The 19,272-nt window shown below is 46.1% G+C and overlaps 1 long non-coding RNA gene across 1 annotated transcript in view; it reads left to right on the top strand.

The window, feature by feature from the left end:
- The window catches only part of LOC309375708, a 31,005-nt gene extending 12,320 nt beyond the window's left edge, over nt 1–18,685 (top strand). Inside the window, exons 2-4 of the long non-coding RNA XR_014171010.1 lie at nt 8,411–8,546; nt 14,899–14,986; nt 17,116–18,685. This is a non-coding gene — a long non-coding RNA (uncharacterized lncRNA). The remainder of the gene's footprint in view (nt 1–8,410; nt 8,547–14,898; nt 14,987–17,115) is intronic.
- Nucleotides 18,686–19,272: the final 587 nt, after the last annotated feature.

Raw genomic sequence — 19,272 nt, 5'->3', positions numbered from 1 at the left:
CCTTGAACTATGTATAATGAAGGAGACAAAGGTCACAGACAGGGCGCTACTAAGAGAGCAAAGGTTAGATAGAGGGCATGATGTTCAGACAGCTGTGGCTTGTCTGTGGGTGAAAGTGTGCTCCACACCCGGCGATCATTCCTTCATGAGTGGCTGCAACTGCGATTATGCTTCTTACTCATTTGGATAGAGGTTTCTCTCTGTATATATAGGACACCTTTTTGCACAGTGGGAATGTTGCTGAGATAGCTCAGTCACGCGTGAGATTCTTACTCTCACGGTCATGGATTTGAGCTCCACATTGGGCAGAAGATCCCAGCACTGCAGGGGGTTGGGCTAGATGACCCTCGTGGTCCCTTCCAACTCTACAACTCTACAACTGTGATTCTATGTAGAAAGGTAAGACTCACATGTCCACTCACTCTTCACTTCTTGCCTCATCCACCACCGGCACGTGGCTCCTGGCATGTGGCCTAGAAGGGAACATAGTCTGCAGGGACTGAAAAAGATTCATTGCAGTGGAAGAAGAGTTCCCCAGTCCTGCACAGAGCAGAGCAGTAGGGGGTCCTCAATCCCGTTCCCTCTACAAAAGGTAGAATCTGCAACTGCACTACGGAAAAAGAAAAAAGGGCATGCAGCAGAAGCCATAACTTCAGATAGTCCTGCAGCCTTGAAACTGTGAGCAAAATCTACACACATTTTGGCACCCATTACCCGAAACCAGGTTTTCCTGTCTGAATGGCAAGCTCTACATAGGCATCCTTCTGCTTCCTTTGATTGGAGGTGGTGTTAAGAGATCTCCCAAGCGGACTCTGTGCGCAAGACCTTCCTGCTCCACTGGATCAGCGCTGACCTTTCTCCAGCCCCAAATTTGTAATGTGGTAAACTAAGCTTGCCTAATGAGCTGCACTATAATCATACCCTCCTTGCATACTTCTCATTTGGCGAGCACTCTGAAGGCAAAGAACTTGTGTGGCAAGTAAAAATACCTGAGAGTCTGTCAGATACAGTGAATCAGGGAAGCCAGGCAGAAGCGTCACAGGGAAATGGGAGGCTGCATCTCTATCCTTTCAAGAGCTACAACTCACAGATTCATCCAAATGAGTTCTACTGTATAGGCCCAAAGAGGCTTTAGATTTATCTGCCTCAAATAGCCCCCATGTGTAAGGTGGGAGGAGAATTTTGGTTTGGTTTACATTTCCAAACTCACCTAAGTCCTAAAAAGATCTTCACTGGCTCCCACTAAGTTTCCAAGCACAATTCAGAATGTTGGTGCTGACCTTTAAATCCATAAACAGCCTTGGCCCAGTATACCTGAAGGAGTTTCTCCACCCCCATCGCTCAGCCCAGACACTGAGGTCCTCCTCTGAGGGTCTTCTGCTGGTTCCTTCACTGCAAGAAGCAAAGTTACGAGGAACCAGGCAGAAGGCCATCTCGGTAGCGGCACCCTCTCTATGGAATGCCCTCCATTCAGATGTCAAGGAGATAAAGAATTACCCAATTTTTAGAAGACATTTGAAGGTAGCCCTCTATCGGGAGATTTTTAATGCTTTGTGTTTTTATTATGTTTTTAGATATGCTGTAAGCCACCTACCCAGAGTGGTTGGGGAAACCCAGCCAGATGGACGGGGCATAAATAAAAATGCTATTATTATTATTATTTACACCTCCTGCAACAATATACAAAGCAAAATTCGGCTACTCTATAAAAATGATCACTGCTCCAAATTTTGCAGTGCAGGTTTCCAAGCAAAAATTTTTCCTCCACCACCTCTCTGGTTGATTCCACACTAATGCTCTTTGATTCAGCTTAGGCATTGCTTTTCTGCAGTGAGCTTGACAGTGCTATTTTGACTTCTCCCACCTATGCAAGAGGTCCAGATTGTTGGCACCTGTCTGTCTCGAGAGACAATGGAGTGCATCTCCATTAAAACCGAGGTTCCATACAGCACTTAACATACCACTACAGGTATATTATCGAGCCATTGCCCTCCTTACGGCCAAGACCCTTTTCCATTTGCAAAGGGGCCCTACTGACATTTATTGAAAACTTCCTGTTGGCAAGTTCAGCCCATTTTTCCTCCTATCAATAAGGGGAGGGGAGCTGCCAGTCCTCCTCCTGGGCAGCCTCTGAATTGCCTCTTGAGCTGCCTCTCAAAATTGCCCCAGTGTCAGTTCAGGGAGGGGGAGTATTATGCCAAGGACAGACCTCTGGACTTTTGAGACACTTCTGCACACACCCAAATGCTGCCCGCCATTGACACGATGAACATTTTGTTTGTTGGGTCTAGGCCACTTTCCTTGTTGTTCCACACATATTTCTGGGGCTGGGCAAGCAAGTTTCAGCAGCCCTATATCACTGACAGCCTCATGGCTCCATGCGTGATATTGCTTATTACCATGTACATGCCCTATTAGCGGGGGAACAAATTAGATTAACCTAATGTAGTACATCATTATTTAACACCGTTTCAGTCCCTGCTGCTCAAAACCCAGCTTTTAATAATCCAGGAGCTGTGCTTGCCCTGCCAAGCTGATTCTCCGAGCTTGCAAACACTGGAGGCGGGGATCCCTAAGATTATTGTGCTGTTTTACTGAGTCTTATTGTGTTGTGAGAAAACAGAGCAAAGAGTCCAGGGTGTTCCTGAATCCCAAGATTATCCTGCGCTCCAGGTGCATGGAGGGAATGGGGAAGGGGTGGGGGTGGCATTTCCCATAACTATCTGAATTCCCCACTGAGTAATTGCAAAATCCTCTGGTGCATCCAAGCCAAGTTGTAATGTTATTAACTTAGCCAGGCAGAAGCCAGCAGGGGAGGGGAGAGAAAAAGTAATCACGACTCTTTTCTCTAAAAATGGAGCCGAGGGATAATTGAGTTGAGCAGAACAGAAGTGCGGCGTTTCCGTTGCCTGAAAAAAGGCAATGATGATGAACAGAACTTACTGGTCTCTCCATATTGATTTATCTTTGGGCGACTCCAATAAATGAATTAACAGAGGAAGTTATCGAAAGGGGCACTGGTGGGGTTTTGAAACTTTCATAACTCCACATTCACAGCCTTTTCTCTAGCCCCAAAGATCTTGCAATATTTGCAAAGTTTCCCAAACTTTCTCTTGGAGAGAGCTCACTTCTCTGCTCTGCAAGACATCGGAACAGCAATTTTTTTATTTTATCAGAAAAAAAATGGCAAGGCTGCCATAAAAAATATGGTTTTATAAGATAGGAGTAATCAAAACACTTAAGAAACAAACAGGAACAATATTAACGACTTATACAGGGTGAAACCATTCAAGATTGTCTTGACATGTGGATCGACAACATCTTTATATTCAACATAATTTAGACTGCAGTCTACATCCACATTCCTGGGAGAAATGCAATGGGGCTTACTTCTGGGTAGACATGTTTAGCATAGGATTACACTGGTAGTCCCTGTAACAAACAGTTGCTAAGTGGAAGGTTGAATCCTGCTCTCTGCAGTGGACTGGCAGGCAGAGCCAGCCCACCCACAAGGTTGGATGAAGCGGCTGCCTTAGGTGGCATCTCCCAAGGGTCATCACTCCTGTTTTGCCAGCCAGCTTTGCCACCAGCTTTGCCCTCCCATTGGGTGGTGTGGCAGGGCTTTGCACCAGCTTCTCTTAAAGAGAAGAGCTGATACAAAGCCCCACAGGCAGGCAGGAGGATGGCATTCAGAAAGGATCTCCTCCCTGCCCAGCAGTGAAGATTCCTTATGGAGTTTGCACCCCAATTGCAGGGGCAGCAGAGGGCATTTCGACTCAGGTTCTGAAATGCCCCAGCCTGTGCCAGCTTACAGGAGAGACACAGCTTCTTCTCCCGCCCACTCACTTCCATATTCAATTAGGGTTAAAGGAACACTATTTAAACATTAACCCCAAATGATTTGGGCCGAGATCCACGCTAGGTGTTCTGCAGTTAAGCCAGGATCAGGTAAGGGCCAATTAACCAATCTAGGGGCCCTGGAATAAGTGCGTGTGGTGGGGCCCTATCAGTCACACTCTTGGCTCACCTGTCTCAATATGATTAACAGTGACTTGCAGCTGCTTTTCACGGCTGCACACAGGACTTGTTCCCAGCTCTATGTGGAGATGTTTGGGACTGAAGCTGGGAGGTTTTGCTCCCAGTTAATAATAACACCCAATTATTCTGAATGCATTCCTATGCAGAAAATCCAGGCAAGTTCAAATGAAAAAAAGAAACTAGCAGATAAAGGATAAATGTTATCTCCTTGTCTGGCTTCCTCCTGTGCTCATTTTCTGCTTGTGGGGGTTTGTAAAAAAGGGAGAATTCTGAAGAGGGATCTCCAATACCTCAATCAGTACCACTGCATTCTTCTTTTTCCACCTCATTTTGCATCCAGAGAGGGGGCGCTATATGTCCAAGCCTCAGGACAACCCAGCTACAAATATTCATAGAAGGAAGGTTCTGCATTCCGGGAATTTCCCAGAAAGTCTTGAGGGTGTAGAATCCCACCATTTGAAACAGACTCCCTTGAAAGATGGTGGACTCTCCTTCATTGGAGGTTTATAAACAAAGGTCGGATGTCCACCTGTCAGGGATTCTTTAGCTGTTATTCCTACATTGCAGAGGGTTGGACTAGGTGAAGTCCTTTCCAACGCTACAATTCTATGATTTCTTAGGTATTTTTAGAGGGTCAAGTCATACAGTTAGATCATTGCCACTGATCAAGCTGCAACAATCCCTAATCTCCTTCTACATGCCACAAGGTCTATTTCTCAAAACGAGATGACCAGAATCTTGCTATGGTAGCAGAGAATAAACAGGGTATTACTTTCTCAGCTGTTGATAGAGGCAGCGATTTCCAACTTTATTACATTGTGCACTTGGCCCTCCATGACCTTTAATAATTCACCTTAAAACAATCATAAAAAAGGATGAAAGAGAGGATGCTTCTATATCTTGGGATTGATTTCCTGCCAGTCTGCTCAGCAGGGACAACTCTCAGCAGCATAAACTTGGGCCACCTTTCAATGAAGGCTCAGCTGTGTCCAGCTGCAGGGCCCCCAGGAATATCTAGGATGGGTGAGAGCAAGACTTTCAGGCCAAACCAGGGGCTGTGGAAGAAGTGCAAGAGAAAAGTTCTTCTTCCTCTCTCATAGCACTAGAACTCACGAGGGTCCAGTGAAGATGAATGTTGGAAGATGCAGGACAGAGAAAAGAAAGTCCTTCCTCGTGTAGTGCATAAAGTATGGAACTTCTGCCCACAGGAGGCAGTGATGGCCACCAACCTGGATGGCTTTTGAAGAGGATCAGACAAATTCATGGAGGAGAAGGCCATTAGCCATGATGGCTGTGCTCTACTCTGCAGAACCACCTGCACTGCAAGAATCGCAGCTAAAGAATCCCTGCTTAAACGCCTCCACTAAATCATAGAATCATAGAACTGTAAAGTTGGAAGGGACCTTAAGGGTCATCTGATGCAACGCCCTGCAACACAGAACTCACAGCTTCTCCTCCCCTTTTCTTCCATCAGCCAAATATTGCTTCCTCTGTAGGTCACTCAGCAGGCCTAGAAACTTCCTCTCTGACCATGGGTTTCATCTCACAGAATTCTGCCTGAACTTTAAACTCATCCTTCCGCTGCCCTTTGGGACACAGCTACCCCCTTGCCTTCCCCTTGGTTTGACACTTCAGCTCATAACCTCTCTTGCCTGTGACACCATAGTTTGGTTTCTGCCTCGCTCCAAAGCTGATGGCCATCCATCCTTGGTTTAAAAACCTCTAGTGAATAATAGAATCATACAACTGTACAGTTGGAAGGGGATCCCAAGGGTTACCTCACCAAACCCCTTGCAAGCACCCAAGGCCTTCTGAGGTAGTCCATCCCACTGCCAAACAGCTCATATCATCATGAAGTTATTCCCAATGTTTACTCAGAATGCTGTTTCTTGTCACTTGAATCCATTGGTATGGGTCAGAGCTCTCTTTGGTTTTGGAAGGAGGAGGCATGGTCATAATCAAACCAGGGGAGACTATATGAAGTCTTTGCATTGACCAGGCTTGGTGTAAATGCTGGAAGAGTGGTGGCTGCCTCTTCTTGCCTTGGCCAACCTTCAGCCAAGGCTGGGGAGCAGCCCATCCACAGCCCAGCTCTGGTGCCTGGCATGGCCACACTTGGTGGCCCCATTGTATCTCACTCATTATGAGGGGTTGATCAAACAAACATCCTGGAACTCATATGGATGTTTATGATGGCACTGAAGAATGGGAGGGAGCAGCTCTGAGTGTGCTGGGCCCTGGGGTAACCCATGAAATGCAGCCCAGGACCGGTCCAGAATCCAAAGGTTCCGCTAGGAGTCAGTCCGACAGTGCCAAGGCAGGACACGAGGCAGGAAACCAGGCAAGGAAAGGTACAGGATCTCAGGCAGGATCTAACATACAGCAATGTTGCTCCCGCAACCTGGGGAGGGGTCCGACAGCGTTTTATCTTTGTTGGGGTAGTGGCCGGTCCTGTTCCCCCAGCGACTCACCTCCCTGTTTCACCCGAAGGTGAGCACTCCTCCTGTGAGTACTCGGGTCTCTCCTCTCAAACCTTAGTCTCTCCAGCTTGGGAGACGTCGGTGGGTTACCAGACCCAGAGGCCACCTCAGCCTCCCCTGACCAAATCCGTAGTGGAGCAGCTGGAAGTGATGGCCCAGCTGATGGCAACGAGGTAATCCCCGCATCTGGAGCCAGGGCAGGCTCAGGCCCCTGACTCGGCCCAGCTGGTGTTTGTTGCAGGGGGACCTGTGCAGACTGGGACTCTTCAGGATCAGGCCCCAGACTTGGTTCAGATGATGCCTGAGGCAAAGGATCCAGTGCAGACTGAGTCTCCTCTGGTTCCGAGTCCCAGGCCATCACACTGAGATGCTCTACATGTGAAGACTAACTGGTAAGATTTTCAGATTATTTATATCTCCCCAGAAGCCAGCAAGTGTCCCCTGCAGGGCCTTTGGGGCTCCATTGTCCACAATGCTAATACTGGCAGCCTGTGGCTAGCAAGAGAGCAGCAAGTTATTAAACGTACTAAATTCAAATTAAATGTGGGGAAAGAGAAGGGGCTGTTTGTGACTTTCTCATAAATCAGCCAGCAGCTGATGTGCCATTGTCAAATAGCACATTTATTTTGATCTTTTAAAGTGAGTGTGTGTGTTTGCTACTAGAACTGGGGAGGCGGGGGAGACTTTAAAATCCCTTTCCCACCAATAAAACTAAAAGTATTTTGAAAGTTTAATTTAATTTATGTCACAGTTTAGATTTATTGCAGCTGGGACGATGGAAATAGACTGATCGGTGTTTTGTCAGTTTCGGTCTCTGGTTGCCAAGGCAGCCGCAGTGATTGTTGAAAAAAGAATATATGAGAAGAAACAAACCGGCAAATCCATGGCAGTTTGGTGGATTCCAAGAGCAAAGATGGGTGGAGGAGCTGCACTGAACACCAGGCCGTGCGCAAGAGAAATAATAAACAACCTTCACTTGGGCATTCCACATTCTGCATTAAGAAATGGTGCCTCTGTGACCTTTGCAAATTATACAGATTGCTGACGAATTTATCATCTTGCAGTTTATTTTGCAATTTGACTATTTAACCATACTTTCAACTAGTTTTGCTAGTCGTTGAGAAAAGCAAGTCCTAACCTCTAGAGATAATAACTTAGAAAAGAAAACTCAATTTCTCAGGGAGTTAAGCGTAGCACTTAGTACTACATTCTGCACCTCATCTCATGTTAACAATAAAACAGAGTTTTAAAACTTAAAAGAACAAACAAAAGCCAAGCCCAGTTTCTAGCCTTAATAGAACATTTTGCATATATACCGTGAAGAAGTGTGTGGCATCAAAGTCTAAGAAACCACAAAAGGCTTGAAAGCAGGATGGAAAGCAATGGCCAAGTGGTGAGCAGTCTGGACTCCTGACAACTGAATCTCAGAACCTGAACATCTTTGAAAATTTGTAAAATTTTAAATCTGTGCTGGATTAGAATTCTGGGCATGTTTGTAAACGGCTTGCTCTGAAAAGAGGGTTTATGCAAGGACTGCAAAGAAAACCTGCAGAATGAGCCTGTGGGTTTTTCAGATGTGGGAGCAATAGAAGAATGTGGTAGATCCTTTTTCCGTACCTGAATTACTGAGAGCTTAACATTAAGGCAGGTGGGATTTTATCTTTTTCCATTTCCATTTCCAATCCACATGGCTGCAGTTGATTAAGAAATGTTTCCTTCTTCTTGATTTAGGTATTACAACCTACTGGTGTTTTCCACTACATTGTTTCCATTTGCTCTCCTGCAGAAAACAGGTTATATTCTCTGCTGATGCACTCCCAGCATCAAAGCCCCCATCACTGGAAATGTGCACATTGTGTGATTGGACTAACAGCCTTGGTTGTTTGTTTCAGGTGGTTCAAATACCTTTTTGCTTGGTGTCTTAAAATACATATTCACTCCGCGCTCTTTCTGATGCCTGCATTTTACATGAATTGCCCTTTGGAAAAGATGTGCTGTCAAGCTCCCTTGTTATTTCTGCTATTGCTGGTAGGTGTAATGTTAATGTAATCTTGCTATATTTATAGTACTGTAAAGAAATATTGGGGCTTTTTCGGTATGCTGTTATGTTGCACTATATTGTTAGGCAAGTGTTCTTACAATTATTATTATTGCTAAATTATTGTTAAATTTATTAATCCTTTTCTTTTGCCTTGGGCAACTCAAAGTGACCTATGAAAAGAAAGGAAAATAAAATAAAAGACATGTGTTTATTAAAACCGGGGCTGGGGGGAAGTTTGATTTTGAAATGCATTCCTGCTTTCTTTGTTGCAAGTCACTTTGAGAATGATTCTTTATATGGAAAGGTGGCATACAAATAAGATGATGAAGGAACTGAAGGGAGGGCCAGCTCCTTGGGGAGCAACTGAAAAGCTCTCCATGTTGCTGCTTTTGGACAAGGCCTTTGGATTCCTTACACCACCAAACAGAGAACAACAGAGAACAACAAGCCAGGAATCACATGGAACTGATATGGAAAGCACAGCTCCAAGGGGCTAGTTTTGTCATCATGGTGCCCTTGGGATGTTGTTGGGCTGGCGGGAGCCAGTGTGGTGTAGTGGTTAAGAGCAGTGGACTCGTAATCTGGTGAACTCGGTTCGCGTCCCCGCTCCTCCACATGCAGCTGCTGGTTGACCTTGGGCCAGTCACACTTTTCTAAAGTCTCTCAGCCCCACTCACCTCACAGAGTGTTTGTTGTGGGGGGGGGGAAGGGAAAGGAGAATGTTAGCCGCTTTGAGACTCCTTCGGGGAGTGATAAAGCAGGATATCAAATCCAAACTACTACTACTACTACTACTACTACTCTTCTTCTTCTTCTTCTTCTTCTTCTTCTTCTTCTTCTTCTTCTTCTTCTTCTTCTTCTTCTTCTTCTTCTCCTCCTCCTCCCATCAGCCCCAGGCCAACTAGCATGGCTGATGATCAGGGATGATGAGAGTTGGAGTCCAACTGTGGGTGTGTTTACATTACTGCCTTAGAGTTCAGTGAAGTGCTACCCCCCGGGTGAGGGGTTCACAGCTCTTCCCCCATGTCCAGCTGTTCACATCAGCATGGCTTCATACCTTTCTGTCTGCAAACACACTAGGTCAGGCATCCCCAAACTCGCCCCTCTTGATGTTTTGGGACTACAACTCCCATCACCCCTAGCTAACAGGACCAGTGGTCAAGGATGATGGGAATTGCAGTCCCCAAACATCTGGAGGGCCGAGTTTGGGGATGGCTGCACTTGGTGGCATTGATGGGACGGGGACATATTTGTTATTCTAAAGCAGCAATGCGGCAGCAAGCAAAGGCTATAGCAGCCAAGTCTGCTGCTTGTGGCTGGAAAGCCAAACAGGAAGTTTGTGACTGTTGCCATGGGAACAAAGGGGCAGTCCATTCTGTACTGAGCACCGGATGTTAGCTCAGTGGGTTTGTCATATGACCTGTGCTGGAAGTACATGGGTGGAGTTTATTCTAACTGCTGATGAGTGCAGACATGTTTTCTCTGTACTGAAGTAAAAGACAGGAATAAAAGATGTAAATAGATTTCTGTCTGCTTCTTTCCCCTCCCTGGGGGCACCAAAGGGGAGAGAGGAGCAGTTGGTGTGTTTTCCTCACAGCCTGAGGAAAATCGCCGGAACGGACCTCGCGTATGTTTTATCCTGCCGGGAGTCGCCGGAGGGAGGTCTAAGGAATTCAGCCGGTGCCTGAACAGATAGGCACATACCTCTGAGACGGGCTAGAATTCTAACAGCTGGTAGCAGACGCCGGTTGCTGTTTTCATCGACCTCTGCATCAAGAAGTGGCCTCCATGGAAGCCTGAGGTGAGAAGGCTGATTCTCTGCAGCCAGAAGCTGACCAGAAGAATCTGAAAGCCAAGCAACGGAGCCCAGGTATGAGATTTTCGGGCTTAGAAGTGTGAATGCAGATTGAGTTATTCTCTGCTTCGAGGGAGACACGTTTGGGAAAAACAGCTCCGAGAGACAATAGCTCCGCATTCCAAACATTCCTGTGGTTTCCTGTTCAAGGAAAAGGAATGCTGTTGCTTAGCAACGAAGGCCAGTTTCACGAGAGGGCTGGATAAGTCAGGCTTTTGCCTCGGAGAGGCAAAAACAAGGTTTTGTTATGACTAGGCCCTTCCAAAGGAACTCTTGGAAGAAACATTCCAATGCAGCTAGCGTTCAGAGCTGCCAGGTGGCACAGAGTGTAAACAAGCCAGCTATTGGATTTTAGAGGCTTGTGTTTGTGAGTCAATGCAAGGACTCAAGATGGATGCAAAGAAGGGAGCTTTGCCTTCTCCGCCCCTTTTGACCAGTGACAATTATGCATCTTGGTCTATTAAGATGAAGGCCCTGCTGCAGAATCAGAGACTGTTTGGGGTGATTGAAAATCCCATCCCAGCAGCACCAACACGTGCTTGGGAGTCACAGGATGTGAAGGCCAGAACTGCTATAATTCTGTGCGTGTCAGATTCGCAGCTGATACACATACAAGATTTAGACCATGCGAAACATGTTTGGGACACGCTGAGACGGACACATCAGAGAGATGCAGGTTCTTCAGCGTTGCTGTATTTTGAGAAGCTGACCAACCTGAGGCTTGCGCCTGATGGAGATGTTCAAGCGCACCTGACGGAAATGAAATTTCTGCGTCAACAGATGGTGGAACGCAACTTCCGTCTGGATGAGGAAGTGTTTTGCTTCATGGTGATCAACAGCCTGAATCGGACTTACAAAACAGTTGCCAGTCAGCTGGGGTCTCTCCCAGCAGCGGATCTCACGTCGGAGAGGGTCTTTGCCGTGGTTCTTTGTGAACATGACAGACTTGCCGCCCTGGAAGTCAAGGACAGGGGAACAAAGAACGGAGTTCTAACGCCCCCACTGCTGTTGCTACTGGAGGAGACGCTGTAGCTTTAAACGTTGTCCGATGCGACAATTGTGACCAGACTGGGCATCTTCAGCGGTACTGCAAGAAGCCACGTCGGAACAGAGGAGGCAAGGCGAGCTCCACAAAGTCTGAGGCGTCAGACAAAAGTCACACCAAGCCAAAGGCAAAGACTGCAAAAGCTTTGATGTCGCTAAAAGCCACACCAGAGGTGGGAAACTTCTTTGTCCTAGACACGGACGCGACGGTTCACATGACAGGACACAGAGGACTATTTTCTACGTTTGAGAAGCAAAGCTTCGCGGTGCAACTAGCCAACGGTCAAGAGCTGGAAGCGACCGGAATTGGGACTGTGTATCTTAAAAGTCTGAACTTGACTATAAGCAATGTTTACTTGGTTCCAGAGTTGAAGTATAATCTGCTCAGCGTTTCGCAGATTGCCAAGAAGGGACTAAAACTGTCCTATGATGATCAGAACTGCGAGATCTACAAAGATGGAGAGCTGTATCTTTCTGCCAAAGAGAAAGATGGACTGTATTTGTTGACTTTTGATCAAAGTGATTACATGGAATGTAATTCTTGTGATTATAACATGATTTCTTTTGCAGGTGTAACCAAGAAGAACACCAAGCAGGTGACCTCGAGGGTCGACAAGGCATTTCAGCGGGTGTATGCTGATGTGATTGGTCCTCTAGCACCGTCTAGAGGCAATGCAAAGTATTACCTAATATGTGTTGATTCTTTTACAGGTTTTGTCTGGATTTATCTTTTGGAGAGACCAAAAGACGCCTTAGAAAGGTTTAAAGAGTTTTGTGACAAGGTTATAAACATGCATGATGCTGACATAGATTGTCTTTGCACAGATGAGAAGCCAATTTTTCTTTTACAGGAGTTCCAGAGGTTCCTGAAGAAGAAAGGGATAAGACACAAAACTGCTAGTTCCGAACAAGCTTGGAACAAATGTGTCTGTAGTAGGGTGAACAAAGAATTGCAAAAGGGAATGGAAGCGCAATTGCTAAGTTCACATTTGCCACATGAGTACTGGGCTGAGTCGCTAATGTCATTCTGTTACACGTGGTTGAGAAAGTTTTCAAAAGAGTTGGGATGTTCTCCTTTTGAGAAACTGTTCCACAGAAAACCTTCTGTTGCCCATTTCAAGGTTTTTGGGTCTCATGTGAGAACAGAAGCTCCAGGTGGAGTAAAGAATGCCAGAGGCATTTTTGTGGGTTATGAAAAGGGTCTCTACAGAGTAATTTTGTCTGAATCTGGTCAGGTGATTCTCACAAAATTTCTAGAGAGTGCTCCTGAACAGGAGAGAGTGATTGTTCACACATTTCCCACAGGTGAAGATGATTCTGATGATGATGATGAGTTTGATCTTATTGAGTTCAGTGGTACTGATGATGACAGCGATAGCTCAGACAGCTCAGTTGTCACAGTCATTGAGAGGAAATCTCACACAATGACTAGACCCTCAGAAGAGGAGGATGAACCACTGATTAAGCTTAGTACTGGTTCTCCAGAGAGTTCAAAGGCTGAACCAGAAAGCAAAGAAGAGCAGCACCTCTTACGTAGGTCTGAGAGAGCAACGAAGGGTGTACCACCCAAGAGGTATTCACAAGAGTTTGCTAACTTATGTGTTGCTGTTGTAAACGACCAAGGTCAAATTGAAGCTGTGTCTGAGTCAGAGACAAAGGCACAACAGAGAGTTGCTAACCAAGGTAATGCAGATGCACTCATTCCTTGGAAGTCACACAACCAGAGAGGTACATTGGTAAAACCAGTGGCGGGTAGTTCCAAGGGTGGAACTGAAACAACAGGGGAATGTTATAAGTATAACAATTGTTTGTTTTCTTCTCTGGATGACGCTTTGCTCGCAGCACGCATTGATACTTTAGGGGGAGTATGTTATTCTAAAGCAGCAATGCGGCAGCAAGCAAAGGCTATAGCAGCCAAGTCTGCTGCTTGTGGCTGGAAAGCCAAACAGGAAGTTTGTGACTGTTGCCATGGGAACAAAGGGGCAGTCCATTCTGTACTGAGCACCGGATGTTAGCTCAGTGGGTTTGTCATATGACCTGTGCTGGAAGTACATGGGTGGAGTTTATTCTAACTGCTGATGAGTGCAGACATGTTTTCTCTGTACTGAAGTAAAAGACAGGAATAAAAGATGTAAATAGATTTCTGTCTGCTTCTTTCCCCTCCCTGGGGACACCAAAGGGGAGAGAGGAGCAGTTGGTGTGTTTTCCTCACAGCCTGAGGAAAATCGCCGGAACGGACCTCGCGTATGTTTTATCCTGCCGGGAGTCGCCGGAGGGAGGTCTAAGGAATTCAGCCGGTGCCTGAACAGATAGGCACATACCTCTGAGACGGGCTAGAATTCTAACAATATTTACCCTCTGCAAAGGTTTTCACATATAGAGATGAATCAGGAACGGCTTAAGGACATGAATCAGTGTGAAGCTGGTCTGAGAAACGACGTCAAACAGTAGCATTTTATAACCAAGTACACACTAAATATGCATTTTGGATAGTATTGTGTGAACATGGATTAAAAAGCCAGTGCTGGAAAGGCAACAAGTGCCCATTCAATGGGGGTGTGACCATGAGGGGTGGGGGGTGGGGCCGCTGCCCCTCCTAAATCAAGTAAATAAACAAAAATACTTAACTAAAAGTGGAAATTGTAGAAAGATTTTGACAGATTTTTCTGAGCACTTGGGGTCAAAATAAAGCAAGTCCCCATAAATCTTGACTGCCTAGCGAGGATTTATGTTAGGGGGTCAGGTAGTCAAGATTTATGTTAGGGGGCAGAACACCCACCTGTCATCAACCCCTGTTTGGCTCTGTCTAGAAGCTTCAGAATGAAATGTCTTAACAACAGTTGTTTTGCATTACATTACTTCTGCTTGGGACACAAGACCAGTAAGGTTCTGTTAGGTCTCCTGTGCACATTGTGTGGTCTTGGACAAATCATTTTCTCCCAGTTTTACTTCCATGTCTGTAAAACGGAATAACCACTACGTGTTTTCCAGGGTGAGCACACGAGAGATTGCATAGCAAATAGCATTTCTATGGGGAAGTGATTAGTAATACATTCTTGGCTTCAAACCCGGTTAGTGTTAGTGAATGCATGTTGCAAACGTGTTTGCCTTAGATTCTGTTTCGGAAATGGATGAGTAGGCTCAGCCAATCTGTCTTCCATGGCTAATTGGCAAGGCGCTTGTCTTGGCCTCATTTACTGTCACCAAAGTCCTGAAATGTTTTCATCTCTAATTCATAATGAATTAGCCTTTCATTATGCTGAAAAATTAAAATTTCATACGAAATAAATATTCATTTTTGAATGGCGGATGTGTCCCATCTATCTCATGTACAAAACACCCATTTGACTTGCGAGTGCTCATTATGAATTTTTGTTAATTAGAAGGCTAATTGTGCTTACAACAGTTTTTCCCCAGACCCACCAATTCCTTTCTTGCAGCTGGCAAGGGGACAACCAGATGTGTTTCTGTGTGTAATGCTGCTATTACCAGAAAATCCATCTTTCTACTGCTGAAAATGATATGAAGGTGAATTACCGAAGCCCATATAGTCCTCTTCAGGCTTAAACTGCCCCCTTGCCCCCCATCTCAGTGTAGACTGGGTGCCCCCTCTGCCCCAACCTTCCTGCAATGAGATGTCTGAGGGGAGCTTCTCAGCATGTTTATCTGAGAAAAGTTAGAAGCCTCCCTGCATTATCAGGGTTTCTGATCACAATAAAATCTACATATTAAGATGCCAAAGGACTACAGGAAGCAGCCATGAGGCAAAGGCAAGACCAAGAGAAGGAACCTCTCTGGGGAGAGGGTCATCCAGAGGAGGAGAGCTGTCAGAAAAGCTTTTGAGCCTCTGTGGGAGTTGTTTATGCCACATGCAGCCAATGTGGTGGCCCTCTGTGGTGGCCCTCTGGATGTTGTGAGACACGGGTGGCACTATGGTCTAAACCACTGAGCCTCTTGGGCTTGCCGATCAAAAGGTTGGCAGTTCGAATCTGCATGATAGGGTGAGCTCCCCTTGCTCTGTCCCAGCTCCTGCCAACCAAGCAGTTCGAAAGCATGCCAGTGCAAGTAGTTAAATAGGTACCACTGTGGCGGGAAGGTAAACAGCGTTTCCATGTGCTCTGGTTTCCGTCATGGTGTTCCATTGCAACAGAAGCAGTTCAGTCATGGTGGCTGCATGACCTGGAAAGCTGTCTGTGGACAAATGCCGTCTCCCTCAGCCTGAAAGCGAGATGAGCACCGCAACCCCATTGTCGCCTTTGACTGGACTTAACTGTCCAGGAGTCCTTTACCTTTACCTTTTACTTGTGGGACTCCAGCCCCTGTCAGTCCCACTAAGCATGCCCAATAGTCAACCAACAAGCAGAACCTGGGCACAAAAGCACTCTCTTCTCCTCTGGTTTCCAGCAATTGGTATTCAGGAGCAGAGCATGGCATCAAGGCTAGTAGCCATTGACAGCCCTCTCCTCAATGAGCTTGTCTAAGCCACTTTGAAAGTCATTCAAGGGCTCATCCACACTTGCCTTTCCTCTGCTTACATTTAAGTGTCAGGAGCTCACCCTACTCTTGAGTAGGACCCTGGCAGAGACACATGCCCGACTGGCATGTTCCCTCCCTCCTGGTCATTTGTTCGGGAGCTTCAAAAGCTTTCTTCTGCCCGAACATCACAGCGACCGATGCCAACAGACATCGGCACACTTAGGGATCCGCAGTGTTTTCACAGCTCACGTAACAGACCTCAGAACTCAGCATTTTGGCTAATCTACTTTATTTACATATAAACACACACGGAGCACTGCAACATGGCTCCCTCTCCCTTTAGCATCAGACAGCAAAGAGAAAAAGAACAAAGGACAATAGTCCCACTTCACGGAACACAGTAACACAAATGTCCTGTCTCCATTACTTCCCACTCTGTGGAGTCAAAACATACTCCATGTGATAGACAAAAATCCCATGACTGCAACCATGGGGCAGGAATTCTAACATGTATGTTATGTATTTTATCTCAATGTATGCAAGTCAAAACTTATTTTGTCTTAACATTTGCATTTTGCAAAACATGCGCCTCTTTTGAGCAAAAGTCTGGAGAGGTCTGCAAGATCTGGAGGATGAGTCTGTCTCAATCCATGCATCTGTATGGGAGATTGCACCCTAAGTCAGCTTCCACTGGGATTCTGAGGATTCCAGTTCCTCAGACATCTCTCTATTCTGTCCTTGTCTCAGCACTAGGCTGTGGAGGGAAGCAGACATGCTGAATATTCAGGGGAACACATTGATGGGCATAAGGTGGCACGCTGCAGTGGAGGGAGGGGTGGGCTGCTGGGCTTTCAGACCAACACTGGATACTTGCAGGGATTTCTAAAAAGGCTGCTTGGAAGATCTGTTGTGAAATGCTCCATCTCTTGTCTCCGTTTGGAGCATCTCACACACCAGATGGTGGCCAGATGCAGTCCAGAGCTGAAGAATTTGTGTGTGCAGATTGTATGAAGCTACAAGGGAGGACAGATTCAGCTGACGTTCTGCAATGTGCTCAGATCAGAATGAGAAAGATGTGCAGGCTTAAAAAATCTTCCATCAACACAAAATGCACCACTCACATCCTTTTAACAAGCATTTAGTTATGATCTGATTTCCGTTTTTTAATTTTATTTTTGCAGATCGCTTCAGGACTCCTTTGGATGTGGGAAGTGAGGAACACATCTAGTGAACTGAACAACTTTGACACATGTGTTGAGGTTGCTTCCAAGTTTCAGTTTGGCAAAAGGCAAATCTACAGATTCCAAGTCCCGTGGAAAATAGGCTGGCACATTGGTCAAGGCAAGCAAGTCTGCTGATGGCAAGAAAAGCCCATAGGCATCACAACTTGTAGATATACAAGAAATGGATGCCAATGTATTAGGAGGCACTGTTTGTGCAAAGGATTCAGTCCATGGTGCACAGCAACCTGACAAATGTGTGGTTTTGGTGCAGAAAGCCGCACAACCATCACCATGACAGTTGACAGCTTGTCCCCATCCTCCTCAGCCCCTTCTTCCCCACTAAGTTTGCAAAACCAACACTGAAAGTAAGGAAGAGGAAGCTGATAGGTGGTATCACCTCTGGACTGGTTGCAGGTAAGAAAGCATGTAGGTGTGAATTCACTGAGACAGACTGATGCTGGTGGGTAGGGTATACTTTTGCCCCAATAGACCAGCCTTTATTGCTCTGAGCTTCTTGAAGGACCTAAACTCGCTCCCATATGAGGCACTGATGGCCACCTACTTGGATGGCTCCTAGCCATGATGGCTCTGCTCTGCCTCCACAGTTGGAGGCAGCAATGTTTTTGAACACCAGTTGCAGGAAACACAGGTTCTTGTGCTCAGATCCTGCTTGTGGGTATCCCAGAAGAGGCATCTGGTTGGCCACTGTGAGAACAGGAGGCTGGACTAGATGGGCCATTTGCCTGATCCAGCAGGACCTTACGTTCCTATGTTCTTACAATCAGTGTGGATATGAATTAGGGGCCCAGGCTCCCTTGCTTATTTTTGAGGCACTCGCTGTTGTTCTGTTGTGTACCGGACTAAGGAATAAAAGAAGAAAACACTAAAGATGGCCTTTTCTTTGAACAGTGTGTGGCAGCTTTTCTTTTGCAATCCAAATTAAATCCCCTCTACTCTGCTACATGGGCTCATTTGCCTCTGCTGATTACAATGACTTGACCATCTTTAGCAATGATTAGAACAGTCAACCCATTAGAAGATTTTCAGTTGATCATTTACTTTTTTAACCGATTCATCAATCAAGCAATCAATTAGCAACCCTTCAGTATCTGAAAAGGGCACTTTCCATGGTTAATGAATGAATATCCCTTGTTTGTCTTCCTGGCTCCAGGAGGTTCCTTGACCCATATGATAAAACTGCAGGGCTGCTGTTTGCTCTGTGTCACCCTGTGGATTGATGCCATGAAATGGTTCCTAGATAGGGGCTGCTGGGCAGACAGGGTGCGCTTGGACTAGATCACCTTTTGGTCCTTTCTAGCCCCATAATCAGATCACTTGGGTCCAGTTCACAAGACACAAGCATGCTCACCAGGAGCTGACTGCAACATCAAGAGATAGTTGGGCAGATCAGCAGGTTCCATTCGCCATAGATTCCATCACTCATGCTTGTTTCTGATCTTGCACCACTTTGGCTGATGCAGAACCCTGCCCCTGCTTTTTGCATGTAACAGCAACATTCTTTGTGCATGCTGAGAATTTTGGGTGTAATTGCACAAAGTTTGTTTGTTTGCTTGCTTTTTTTAAAACAGAAGCGCAGGTTTCTTTCAAAACACAACCCCAAAGCAGAATCCCGCAAGGAGGACAGCAGCGGCACATATGTATGAGAAATGGGCAAAGCACATGCGCACAACACATTTACATCTATGTAAGTCTTATGGCTTCCCCCTAAAGGATCTGGGAATTGTGGTTTGAGGAAGGCACCAATAACCCTCCACTACAGAGCTCCCAGTCCCCCTTCTCCACAAAACAACAATTTCTGGGTTCCTTGAGCGGAGGGAATGACCAGCCACTATTGCAGCTGAACCCTGAAGGAGAAAGTAGGGATGCTGGTGGAAATGAAGCTGGTGGAAACACGGTTGAGTTGCCTCTGAGCATGTGCAAAGTTTGTTTGCGGTCAGTGTTGAGTCGTACATCTGGGATGACGATCCTCAGCCAGTCAGCTTGGCAGGTATGCTTCAGCACTGAAGAGCACCTCTGGGTCCCAGGAGGGAGCTCACGTGCCCCCCCGCCCCACCCCACGGAGCCAAGGCTTTTGACATTGTGTGTTTATCCTCT

This window comes from Podarcis melisellensis, assembly GCF_964234715.1.
Source record: "Podarcis melisellensis genome assembly, chromosome: 8".
NCBI classification, from domain to species: Eukaryota; Metazoa; Chordata; class Lepidosauria; order Squamata; family Lacertidae; genus Podarcis; species Podarcis melisellensis.
This window is presented reverse-complemented; position numbering and strand designations above follow the sequence as displayed.